The sequence below is a fragment of the Teleopsis dalmanni genome, chromosome 2, assembly GCF_002237135.1.
Source record: "Teleopsis dalmanni isolate 2A chromosome 2, ASM223713v2, whole genome shotgun sequence".
NCBI classification, from domain to species: domain Eukaryota; kingdom Metazoa; phylum Arthropoda; class Insecta; order Diptera; family Diopsidae; genus Teleopsis; species Teleopsis dalmanni.
In genome coordinates, this window is record NC_051847.1 from 33891891 (window position 1) to 33896335 (window position 4445).

Consider the following 4445-nt stretch of genomic DNA (forward strand, 5'->3'; position numbering starts at 1 on the left):
GTCGCGGCAACAACACCACTTGTTGGATGATGTTGATCAGTTCATCATTTTTCTCTATACGTAGTTGGTCGGTCGGTGAATTTTTTTCTCGTTGTGCGTAAATGAGATATAAAATTATTAATTAAAAATAAACTTTTAATTGTTGGTGAAAATCTTTTGTTTAAAGTACAAATTGTATTAGTAATAATTAATACTTTTATTTTAAAAGTAGTGTTCGTAAAATAATAAAGTTTTTTGAATAGAAAAAATTTCCAGCAAAGAAGTTAACAAAAGAGAATGAAAAATTATAAAAGAAGTCAATTAAAAAAAATAAAATGAAAAAGTCAAAAGTTCAATTATACTGCGGTTTTTATTTGTTCATTGAAAATTTCAATAAATATTTTTTTGTTATTTTTGTGCAATAATTATTTAAATGTAAACAAATTAATATTGAACCTTATTTATGATCGGTTTTTGTTTTAAAATACTTAAACATTCAATTTGTGAAATTTTTAAATAATCGTTTAAAAATAAACAAGATTCTTCAATAAATATTGTGTTATTGTGTAAAACGGAAATTTTTAATTATTAATCCAAAAAAAGTTTGCTCATTTAATAATTTGTTTGCTTATTTGATATCCGCCGCAGTGGCTGCTGCTGCTGTTGTGCTACTCTTGGTTTTGGATTAAAGTCTCCACTACATCGGATAAAATTTCTTTATTTATACATTTCGGTTGTGTGTTGGTGTAGTTTGTTTTCGGTTAGATTTTATTTATTTTCTTTCACTTTTTCTTATTGGAGACGACTCCAGTGTTGAAGATCTTCGTTGCGTTGCGTTGCGTGATCCTTTTGTTTATTTTATACGTGCAACATACGCCCTTACAATATGTGTACTTCGGCTATATTGTATATAGCAATGCATCTGCAAAAATTTATCAAATAAAATTAATTCTTTATATTTTGAAATATGCAATCGAATTGAAATAAAACTGAAACTCAACAAACAATTAATCTCATTATAAAAATAAATAAAATTCTTTATGAATTTATTGCATTCTAAGTACAATAAATTAATCCAGGTGTTAACAATTTTTCTTTTCCTACCCCTAACACCTAACATTTTGTTGGTGTGCTGCACATATGTCATTCATAAAATTTTCCCAATTCAGTATTTACTTATTTTAGACTCAGAGTCAGTTTTTATTTGAAAAATATAATATATTAACACTCGTTTTACTAACGACTTAGACCTTACCTAATAGAGATTAGTCAATAATCTTTTCAGTAGCTTAAATGAGCAAAGCGATTCCGAAAGAATTGGAATCCACTTAGTTCTATTAGTACTGGTAGTGCATGTTTTAGTAAAAACCGCGCCTTGGGCGAGAACACTATGGTGCCCCTATCTACACTCGAGACCCATATGAATAGAGACCCATATAATGCTGCCTTCAGCCGATTGAACTGTGAAAAATGTATAAGTGTTTCCATTCAATAAAATAAATAAAAGAAGTTTTGAACATTATTAAATTACAAGAACAAAATTTTTTTTTTAATTATTTAATTGCATTTTTGGCTGACCATACAGTTGTTCCGAGTATTGCCAAATACCCATCACCAGTAGTCTTGGAAATAACTCTTGTATTTAATTATTCGTAAATATTTTTTTAAGACTGCAAGTACCAAGGGTTGAACTCGTGCCCTGACAAATTTGAAGCTCAGAGTCAGTGTTCATTAGCCAACTGACCCAAAGCCGTACATGACTTGGAGTTATTTTTGTTAATTTGCTGTGAAATCCACTTGCTGTGATTAACAAATCCACTTGCTGTGTTATATTAGAACGAAATCATAAACCAGCTGTAGAATAATTAAAATAATTGATTATAGTTATATTTTAATTGTTAAATTTTAATACTATTATCTTGTAGAGACATTTTGATTTAATGTTATTCTTTATTTTTCATAGAACCTAATCTAGGAATGTAATAGATTTTATTAAGTTAATTAGTCACTACCAACATAACTGACGTTAAAATACAATTTAGTAAAAAAATGATTAAATATTCTTTATAGTTTTATTGCGACTGGAAGAAGAAAAAGACAATGGGAAGCTATTTTTTGACTTGAATATAGTATCATCTTATTTCTGTCGTCGTGCACCGTTACCTCCTCACACACACCTCTATCATCGTTACGAGTACTGGCATTCCCCTTATTTCGGTCGATCTGTGCTATTATTCCATCGCACATGCTCATAACGTCGCTACAGGTACTGCCATCCCACTGATTTTTATAGCACTGTTTCCACCCCTAACGCTTGTAAGAACCGCTGGCATATACGTTTACCGGGTTAACTATCTGCACAATATATGTTAGATTTTAAAACCATTTTTTATTAAAGCTTAAAAGTTTGCTCTAGAACAGATCTTAGTGGGAACTAAAATCATTTAGAAATAATGAGCTTAGACAAGCGATAGGTCGAACAATAACTGATTTAAAAGATTTGCATTATTGTTAAAAGAACTCTAAGAATTAAACTCCTGCTTTAAGTTTTGTTTTTTTACCACAGGCAAATAGAAATTGTGCTTGTATTTCCTCAGCAAACACGCCAAGAAATACATGGTCCTTATACTCCAAATGTCAAACCTCTGACTTAGTACGTCAAAGTAAATTGACAGTATCTAATTTAAAATTTGTTCTAACAGGATACTGGACTATGGACTGACATGAATCCAGGTTCGATCTGTCTAATTTTATTACCGGACATATGTGAAAAACTATTTAATCTTTGTATTTCTTAAATAAAATATTAGTTTTTAACAAGAACGGGCCTACGTCTCAGAATCATTAGTCAAATTCGGCGACAAAGTAGTATCGTTCAACACTCACAAAATTAACTTCATAGACAGATTTCTATGGACTACAACAACAGTTACCTATCAAGCAGAGAGTGAAGAACGCTGATATCTGTAAATTTTGTGAAATAGCCAGTTTAATATCCGTTTATCTTTGAAGTCAGTACCAGCAATAATCCTTATATGTAGGATTGTTTGCCTTTATAATACTAATAGATGTATTTAATAGATCGTCTCATTTGGCACGACGTTTAAGGTGGTATGATTCCATCGGCAAGTCAGAGTTATTTACTTTACGTAGGTAAGTCTGAAATATGTAGTTCACCTTTTATGTATTTGAACTTTATATATGTAATCATTTATTTAAATAAATGAAAAAAGTTAAAATAATATTAATATAATACTTTTAATATAACATATATTAATATGTTATGCTAATATAATAATATTTATATAACAAATTAAAATATAGATAGTTTAAATAGTTTAAATATTGGCATATCACTTATATAAAATATAATTATTTTAAATATAAATAATAAATTATAGTTTTTAATTAAATGAACAATTAGCCCGTTCAATAATTATTTTAACATATTTTAATAATTTATAGTAATATAATTTTAATATAGGAATATAATTATTGCTGTCTTTATTGAAAACCATTGTGCCCATCCTCTTACTTATTTTTCTCTTTTCTTTCAAGTCTCTTCCATATAAAAGTAGTAACTTTCCATTAATTTCTAAATAATTTTTGATGTAATTTTATTTATGTATTCGCAAGCAGACGGTACTCATACAAATTATATATTTTTAATATAGGTTTATATAGTATACTCGTATATATCAAAATTTATTTTGTTTCTACGTTCATTCTTAAATAACATTTTTATTTGCAAATACAACAAAACAAAAAAAAAAAAAGGAAATAAGTAAAAATTAAAGCAAAAGTTTGTTACTTTGCCACCACAAATTTTAATTTGTGCCGGTGTGCTGCATTCGTATTCCTCTATGTGCTTCGTTTTTCTGTGTTTGTTTTGTTTGTGTTTTAATTTCTTTCATTTGTGCTGTACTGTGCTGTGCAGTGCTGTGTGCTGCTGCTGTTGCTTGCCTTCTACGCAATCTCCACAGTACGCAGTAAAGTAGTAAAGTAAAGTCGTCGGAGTTGAAAGTAGAATTCAGTGTTGTAGAAGTATTTATGGTAACATATTTGGCCCAGTCAGTCAGTCAGTTTTACTTCATCGTTTCGCTACGTGAAGAATTTCGTAAATAAATTCATTCCTGTTCTGGCGCGACCAGTTTTTTTTTCTCTTTATTTCTTTTCATTTTTTGTATGTGCTTCCACTTTTTGCAGTTGTTTTTGTTTTTTTGTTTTGAGTCGTTGAAAAAAAAAGTAAAAATCATTTTGTATTATGAGTTAAAGAAGGAGTAAATACACCTAATAATAATAAACAGACTAACAAAACAAACGTAAATCAAACACAACACTTTTTTTTTAGTTGTATGTTTTGTCAATGTGTGCATATTTTCCTTTGAGTGTGTTGTGTGTGTATGCAACAAATTACTTTTTTTTTTATTTTTTTTTGTTGCTTGATGATGATTTCATGTTCACGG